We start from the raw sequence: 9,388 nt of genomic DNA on the forward strand, positions 1-9,388 counted from the left end.
TCCCCCCCCATGGTCCCCTCCCCCCTCCTCCAGTCCCCACCAACCCCTTACTCACCAGCACTGGAGCCCTGGTGCTGACCACTGGCAGCCAAAGTCTCTCCGTGGAGGAACCAGCCTCTAGTTGCCTCAGGGCACGGTCTCAGACCATACCCTGCTCCATTTTTTTAACCTTTGGTTTATTTGAGACCCCTGGATAGTCAGGGATCTAATTTTCTCCCCATGCTGCACGGGGAGCATTTTTTCATTCCCACATGTGCCTGTTGCCTCACCTCAAAGGAGTTTGAGATAGTGCAAGAGGCACGTGTGCGCTTATCTGCACTCACCCATAAAAGCTAGGCCCATTTTAAATACAATCTCTCAAAAGTTTTTTTTTTCCCTATGAAAAGACACATGTGCAGGCTCAAAAGGAAAATCATTTCAGCCAGAAAGATGAAATAAGCATGAAAGAACTAGTTTGAATAAAATAACAACCTTCTCAACCTCCATGCAAAATATAAACCAGCCTTGCATTGGTGGCTTGTTATTTGAGGAGCAGTTTGAATCACTGGAATTCTGACTAGTCGCTTCCTACCCAACACACTGGCATACTGAGCTCTTCTCATGGAGTAAGAGCACCATATCCCAACACTCCATAGCTTTTGCTGTGGACTGTGGTGCCAGCTGCTACTCCTGGATACTGCTGAAGCAAAATCCCAAATAGGCTCACATTAAGGGGCTTTAATTTGGGCATGTCTGCTTCTATGGCAGCACACAGGGAAAGGCTCCAGAACTCCCACCTGCACTTGCAGCACACCTGATTCAAAGAAGGGTTAGAACAAGGTGATTGTGTTTAATAGAGGGAAAGGAAATAGAGGCAAGTAGCATGAGCTCAGTCCAAGAGCTCTGTATTCTAGGTTATGAACCGGCAGCAGGGGGAGCTGGTAGCACAGAACTGGTATGCAAATAGATACAACCCAGCTGTGGGTGGGGGTCATTTTACTTGAGCCTTGGTCCATCCTGCTTTAGGCTGTGGCTAGCACTCCTCCGGAATTGTAGGCGTTTTGCCAGCAAAGGCTGTTCTTGTGATGATAATAGGATATGATAGAAACCAGAAAGCAATGAAAATCATGCTTTCATATTTTGGAATGGAAAGCTTCCATTTAGGTCAGGTTCTGGACAAGCTTGTGGGCTTGAGTCTTTCCGTTGACTTCGGTACATTTTGGATTGGGCTCCAGACAGTTGAGTCTCTTCATGTTCACCCATAACTGAGTACAAGATGTATTTCTTTTAATTTCCACTTTTCTGGATGCCATCTGCTCTTTTGGGAGACTTGATTACCAACTCCTATAGATCAGAAATTTCATGTGGTATCTAGTTCCATGCAGCTATGGATTTTCCATGTAGCCAGCCTAGAAGACACTTGCTATTATTAAACTCTTTTCTTTTGCTGTCAATTAAAGAGGAGTAAACATCAATCATGGAAGATTTTTTCTCCCAGTAATTAAACAGTGAGCCCTTGCCTCCTTCTTTTGCAAGCTTTATTTTGTCTGCCCTGATTCTTTCTAATGGTGCCAGGCAGCTGTATGGTGTGGACTTCACCAATTCGGCAACAAAACTTTATGTTTGCATCAATCAGAGCTTTACAAATTAAAACAATCACACGTCAAAAATACGAAAGAGAAATCTTCCCACTTTTTATAATGCTGCTTTGAACACAACACACATAAAGTCCTTTATATTAATAAATTAGTTACATTTCCTTGATGGCTCACTTTCATATTAGGTCACATTTGGCATAACTATTCAAGGCTATTTCTAATTATTCACATAATATCTTCTTACATGTGAGGATGGCCCATTTTCCACTAATTTCTCAATCCTGTTTTTCTTTCCTTAATGGCATATGCCAACAAGCTACTAATGTAAAAGAAAAGAAAGTGGGGGGGTGGTAAGAGGGAAAAAACTCTGCTGTATAACTGAAATGGGTAATTACGCTCTTCTAAGCACATTGCTACAGCCCAGCTGGCACAATTAAAGAAATAGCTGATCAGTTCCAGTTATTGATTCTGCTAACATGTTTGTTCACGGTTGCTTCTTGTCTAATTAGTTTTTTCTGCTTTCTTAGTCTGAAAGCATACCTTTCTAATGTATTCTAATGTATTCTCAAGCATTAGATAGTAATGCTTTAGTTAGGCTACTAGCTAGCCACTTATTTTTATGCAACAGTTCTCCTATTCACACTTTTTTAAAACCCAAATTGGGATTGATATCTTAAATTCTTCCTCTGGCACTTTGATTTTCAACCAATCTGAAAGCTCAGAGAATGTCTTGGGGCATCGAAAAAAGATTGGGGAATCTTTCAAACATGGGTACAGAAGATGACTAGAGAAACATGAATGTATAAAGTACAAAACATTCAGGTGAGCCATTGTGCTCGTTGGGAGAAATTAATTGTTTTAGAGCTGGCTGGAATTTTTTTTCAAATAGTTTTCCACTAAGAAATGCTGTTTTGTTTGAACTGCACATTGTCACAAACCTATATGAATTTTAATTGCATTTATTTTTTTAAATTAACACAATTTTGATATTTTGTTTCAAATGCTTTTTAATTTCAAAACATACCTTATTTTATATGAAAATTTTAAAAGATTTGAAATCTAAGTATGGTGTTTCAGCTGAAACACAATGATTTTTTTAGGGTTTAATTTTTCAACAGAAAGCCAAAATGTCAATATTTGTCCTGATTTGGAACAAAAACAAATGAACTCTTGAAATACAGCAAAAAGAAAAGATTTTCTTTTATGAGTTCAAGTTTCTGTTTTGTGATATATTGGATAACAGCTACTACAGTTTACCTCGAAGATGAATGTGTTTAAGAGATGCATAATGTTAAACAAAGAACATTATAATTATCTGAGTGATTTTTATTTTAGATTATTTAGAAACAACAAACAAGAAATAATACCATCCTAAAACGTTCACAACAGTATATACTGTCTGTGTTAAGATACATGAATGAACACAGTAAAGATAAAAGGGATAAATATCTATGCAGGTAGTGCTGCTTTTAGACTTAGAAATGCAGTACCCAGAAAACAGGACAGAACACTGGGGAAAAGCATTCATTTCCTTAATAAAGAATGTTGTTCATACATCAAGACCATTCTTGGGAGTATATTATATGGACTTAGGGTGCATCTACATGTGCAAATGCTGCAGGATGGGTTTACTCCAGAGTAATTTATTCTGGAGTAAACCCACCCTGAGCAGGCATCTACCTTGCTAGAGGGAGCTGGAGGCTCCAGAGGCTGACTATGGCCATCTTTAAAAGTCAGTCATGCTCCCTGCTCCCCAGCCACCTGCCTTCCTGGTGTGGAGCAGGCTGCAGAATGCTGTATGAGCATGCTGTGGCTCTATCATCAGAGCCTGTGCCCACCTTGCTGTGGCTGCTCCACCTCAAGGCCCTGGGAGTGATGTTTAGAGCTCTGGGCTCCAGCTGGCCACCCCGCTTCCCGTGCTGTGCCACTGCAGTGACTGCCACCTGCCCCAGGTCAGTCTTGGCCCTGGCGGCCCCTCAGCCCCGCACAGCACAGCTGCCTGCTCAGGCTCACCATAGCATCTCAGGCCTCCTGGCACTGGACTGTTGCTGCCTGGACCCCATGCTGCCACTTGGACCCCAGCAGGGATGCTGACAATGTGTACCAGTGCCATCCATGCACTCCTGGGGATCCAACCCCATTGCCTGTGGGCCAGCCCAGCCAGCCAGGACTGGAAGCTAAATGTAGGCCACCTGGATGACTAGCCCCACAGCACACCACCAGCACTATGCTCACTGCACACAGTTCTCAGAAAAGCACTTTATTCCCCACCCCAAACACAGATCCCCCTCTCTCCTCTTCTTCCCTTATAGCAGAGCCTGTCCCCTACTTCCCCACTCCCCACAGAGCTCCTCTGCCACTCATCCATAGGTGGCGGAAGGGGAGGGGCTAACAGGGCTCAGCCCCGCCAAATGCAGGGTAGCAGGTATACCTGTGAGGCAGCCTGACGGCAGGCTGCTGCAGCGGGGGGTGGGTGGGTACACATACACAAATACCCTGTGCAGCCAGAATCATAGCCAGCCCAGCAGGCAGATAAGTTTTTTTCAGTCTACTTTTTTTATGACTGCCTGATATTGGGGCAGTGTGGGGTGTAGATTGAGACCCTCATGGTGCAGGAGGGAGTGGAGAAGGGGCAGGGGTGAATCATTCTGGACACTGTTCCCCCTCCCCCTTATGGGGGGTCCTGACTGGGTGTGCAGGTGCCAGGGTTGGGATCCATGGCCCGGTGCCTGAGTGCAGGAGTTCTCCTAGGCTCAGTGTTGGAGACTACACATACATTGTGTGGTGTTTTGTGAAGGGGTGTTGGGGGTTTGGAGGGATGGCCTGGGGACACTGGTACCCAGGTCCTGGGGCTCATGCAAGGGACACAGATGCCTCCCTTACCCCACCACCTACCTGTGGGTGATGGATAGCTGGAGGCAGGAAGCAGGGCTGGAGAAAGAGGCCGTGCTTGTTCAGTGCTGGGACAGCCCAGGGGCAGGGCCTGCTGGGCACTCGGCCAGAGCAGCCAAGTGTGGGCTGAGTGCTAGTGTGCTTCCCTGAAAGGAGGCTGGGGCTGGGGCTGGAGAGGAGGTAGAGGGCACAAAACAGTCTGGGATGCTGGAGGACTTGAATTGTTAGGAAAACAGTACAGAAGTTTGATGCATTGGTTTAACCTAAATCAATCTGAAGTGAGCATATCTTGCACCAGGTCTATCTTAGACAGCTTTCAGTATTTTTAGGCTAGTCTGTGTGCACCAAACTTCTCTGTGATTATGTATTTAGACTGATCTACATTAACTTAGACCAGTCTAAATGCAATGTCTGTATGTGTCCCCTGATTTCACCATGCTTAATTTTTATACCTGTAGAATAGGGAATAATGGAACCTCCATAAACACATTAAAGGTTGGGAGGGTGTGATAGGATATAAACCCAATACAAGTGAACAAGGAGTTAATAGGTGCTAAGGAACTAATTGGAGCAATTAATTGCACCTGGCTGGAGTTCCAAATTTAATTACCTTTCAGGAACAGCTGGAGAGAAGGAAGAGTGTTACTCTGAGCACTTAGTTTTGGAACTGGAGTGTTCTCTATCTAGGAAGAAAATTAAGTGGGCTACTGGAGTGGTGGTTTGTGTTCTACCAGTCACTGAGGAAGGTACCAGGGAATCTCCTGATCCAAGTGGTAAGGACCACTGTAATATCTGAGACATGGGACAAAAGAATCCAGAGTCATGAGTTATCGGAATGGTTTTGGGGCTTTCTGTTGCCCTGGAAGGGGTGGGTCTGAATGTGACCTGGGCAGAAAATTGAGCCTTAAGAAGTAGGCTTCTGCAAAGTTGCAGAAGCAGTTAGTAAGGAGTGCCTGAGGGAGCAAAGTGGCTGTGGGCTCTAGGTGAGGAGTCCTTTTCTGCAGAGGAGTTCCAATTCAATAATAATGTTGGCAGTAGCAGAACTGTGAGATATACACATGGATGTATGGGACATATATCTTCATTGAATACCTCTACCAAGGGAGAAGCTTTTGTTACCCTACTGAGAAAAAAATGTAAATTGGCAGAAATACAAGACTTCCTATAAACCTGTGTGTATATTTAACATGCTGCAGTTGCACCACTCCCTATTCAAAAGCCATGGTTCCACTGTTGCACATGACTAAATCAGAAAGAGACAATTATACATAGCAAAAATGCGTTTTCCCTGCTCACTTCCTAGAAATAAAACCATTAAGTCACAGTGGCACAAAAGCCACCAAATGGTGTTAATAAAGAAAAAGAAATTGCACATGGCACCAAATCATCATCTTAGTCTAAGTGGAAGGCATAAAGCTCCAAAATATGGCAACAGATGCTTGTCTGAAGTGGAAAGATTGCCTTTGTGGCACCTCAGAACAGTTTACCAATAAAGCTCTCTTTGGCTGTTATAGTTGTGTTCAATAGCAATGACAGCTGTCAAGGAGCTCAGGGACTCTATGCGATGTCTTCAACATTTTAATCACTTCAGCAAAGGCACAGAATAAATGTATGCATTTTGAATGCTGCTATTGACATACAATATTTAAAAGGAATGGGTAATTATTATTTACAAAAATATTAGAAGGTGCTTTTGATAGTTACAATAGAAGGACAGGTCCACTTTTATTATAATTTTTACTGGTTAATTGGTGATTTACATAGCCTCTACTGCCATAAAGCTTTCAAACCACAGATGATAAACTATTTTTTCCCCAGAAGATCAACTGACAGATTTTAATATTCCATTAACTTTATAGTTTTACTACAACATTGCATCTTGAGACATTGAGGCACTTTGATTCAAACTACAGGAAATTAATTTTCACTTTTTTATTACTCTACCAATAACTTTCTTTTCTCTACAAAAAGAAACTTTTAAAACTATTGATGACATGAGTATAATACTGTAAAAATGACATTAGTAATTATGAATTTTACTTCTATAGGGGAAGGAAAAGGGGGTAATTATAGCTCTGCACCATTGTATTCAACCTGGAATTAAGATGCTTTTCTAAGACATGAAACTCTCGTAGTGAAGGAAATGATCATGATGTAATTCTTCACAGCTGAAAGGTATTAACATTTGTTAACCCCTTTCTTTGCAGCTGGAATGTTTTTGACTGTGAAGGACTCTGAAGGTTGGGAAACCACACACAAGTCCAGCATTGCAGAGCCTGAATCATTCTGCTGTGGCAAATATGAACAGAAAACTAACTACACTAACGTGTTTATTAGCTCCTTAATTTTTATGTCTCCTTTTAGCTAATTATGTTTCTTGGTAACTTGATATCATATCTAAAACTCAAAGTTATATAGGAATATTTAAAACCTCAGAAAGTTTCATTTGTTTTACTTTGTGAACATTGAGTATTTAAATTGTTTGCTTAGGCCTTCTCCAATTCACCCAGTGCACAAATAGGTACTATAAAATCAAATTAAATTTGAGAACATATTGGCCTTTAACATCTCATTAGAGTTTTTTTAATTACAAAAACAGCATAAATGCTTTGAAGTCAGGAAAACTGCTGTTAGTTCATAGTTCCCAGCCATGCTTAACTCTTAGGGCAGTATTTTCACCCACTTATTCATTACCAAAGAGCAAGAGCTCTTTGCCATTTACAACACCTTTTGGCTGCAAAAATTCTATGACAGGAATGTATCTTTCAGTTGGCATCCAAGGCTGAATTCAATAGTTTGAAAGTTCAGTAATAGAAACAGCATTTTTCATTGTACCCTAATGAGTATAAGAAATGTTATGGAATGACATATTATTGTATGATCAGCTCTTAGTCTGCTAACCTGTATTGTTACGCTGTCCAGGGCAAATTAAGTGAGAGTCTTCAGGATTTAGGTCCCAGGCTGGAAAAGGTCCCTGAATGTCACCTGGCAGCATACAACTGACTGTGGCCAACTATCCACCTGCTGCCATTGCAGTAAGACTTAGGCTGAGTGGACAGAGGTGTGGGAGCTGGGCTAGGATGAATGCAATACCTGAGGTTGGCATTTAGATACAGCACGGGGAGGGAGAGGTGCCTTACAAACATATAAGAAACAGTCATATCTCATCATTTGATGTGGTGACTGATTGGAAGGAAGGACTGGGGGGCAGGCAGCAGCTGGCACTCATGTACTGCCTCAGGCAGCGAGAGGCTGCCCAGTCTATATAGCTCTGTTGAGAATCCCCTAAGAGTACTGTGTTTGGTGCAGGCCAGTACTACACCACAGACATATTGACATGCTGATTACATTTAGAGAAACATAATAAAAGTGATTGGAGTCTAGGGGTGCTTTTCCTTCTGAATACAGGTTAGAAGAGCTGTAAGTTGCAACAGACTAAATGAACAACATAAAACCTTGAGGAATGGCAGGGTGTTAATACCAAGGAAGGAGAAGAAGTAGTTACAGTGGAACAAGGAGTTTTAAGTAGGATTAATAGGATGAAAGGGAAAATGTAGGGAATATAAAGAGAATTTTCTGGCTAAGAGATCAATGTAGAGTAGTCTCCTAAGGGAAGTGTGGAACTAATGCTGATTGGACAACCAATAATGAGATGGATAAAAGTACTGCACGCTTTAGGGAATAACGTTGCCTAGGTAGGGCTTAGGCTACATGACCTAATATGTCACATTTTGTTTTCAGTGTCTTTGATTTTGTAGCATGCCCCAGTACTAAATAGGGTGCCTCGACCCCTCTTAGAAGAGGGTGAATGCTAAAAGGAGAGTCCAGCTTATATTGGGAAGATGGATTTGGAGATCTAGTGAATAGATAGATTTGGGGGTGCAAAGGTACCTGCTGTATCTGGTTCAAATATGTAGTAAATAAAAGAAGCTTGCTGTATACTTAGGTAAGGAAAAATCTAGTCTTTGATTGCTTGTTGAAGCTTCCTTCAACTGTACAGAAATTAAGTCTGGTAATTAACTCTTCTTTGTTTTCTATGGTACTTTTAAAGCTACAACATTTTATTAATATTTAACTGGAACAATGTTTTCACTTTAATTTCTCTGAGGTCTCAGTTATGGTTTAGATAATTTCCCATACCTAGCTAGTAGAGTTTATAAATGCTGGGAGCCTCTATGTGAGACGAATCTACAATTTCAGTGAAGTTTTGAGTGTATTTTAGGAGAGGATGAACAGGGATTGACAGGGTCCACACAGTGGTATATTTCATTAGCACAAGAGATGAGGCCTCGTGGAAGTTTGCTTCTCTCAGGTAGCACTAGCACTAGTGCTATGGTCCTTGCATTTCAAGCTGTCATAGAAGTTAGATGAGGTTGAGACAACTTGTAACCATTGTAAGTCCTAAAAGTAAACTAGAACCTAGTAATCACACTTGGAACCAACTTGCAGATCTCCCATAGCCTATGCTTTCTGGCAACTACAATCTGCACTGCCATGGTGCACAAGTATAGGATTTAGACAAGCTTTCAAATGCAAGACGTTCTTCATCAGGTCTGATCTACACCTGAGGAGAAGTCCTGGAAGAAAACTTGCTCAAAGCTCAATGAGGAGATCTCCAGCAATGTAGACATGGAGAGCTCTATGTTATCTGGGAAATGGAAGAAGGTTAATAAGGTGGAAAAGAATGGGGAGATGGCTCAGGAAAAGCAGCTGAGATTAGCTAAACTTTACCTGGAGCAGCTTCATTAGCAGGAGGAGTAAATGGCTGAAGACCTGAGGAACAATGTCTTGCATACAAAAGCTTTTCTAACTCTATCCCAGCTATATAGTTGGTCCAATAAAAAGTATCACCCAAACAAATTCTTGCTTCTCTCAATTCCTGGACTATCACGGCTACAACATCCCTCAAACACTATCCT

The sequence above is a fragment of the Crocodylus porosus genome, unplaced genomic scaffold (assembly GCF_001723895.1).
Source record: "Crocodylus porosus isolate Cpor-Errol unplaced genomic scaffold, CroPor_comp1, whole genome shotgun sequence".
NCBI lineage: Eukaryota > Metazoa > Chordata > Crocodylia > Crocodylidae > Crocodylus > Crocodylus porosus.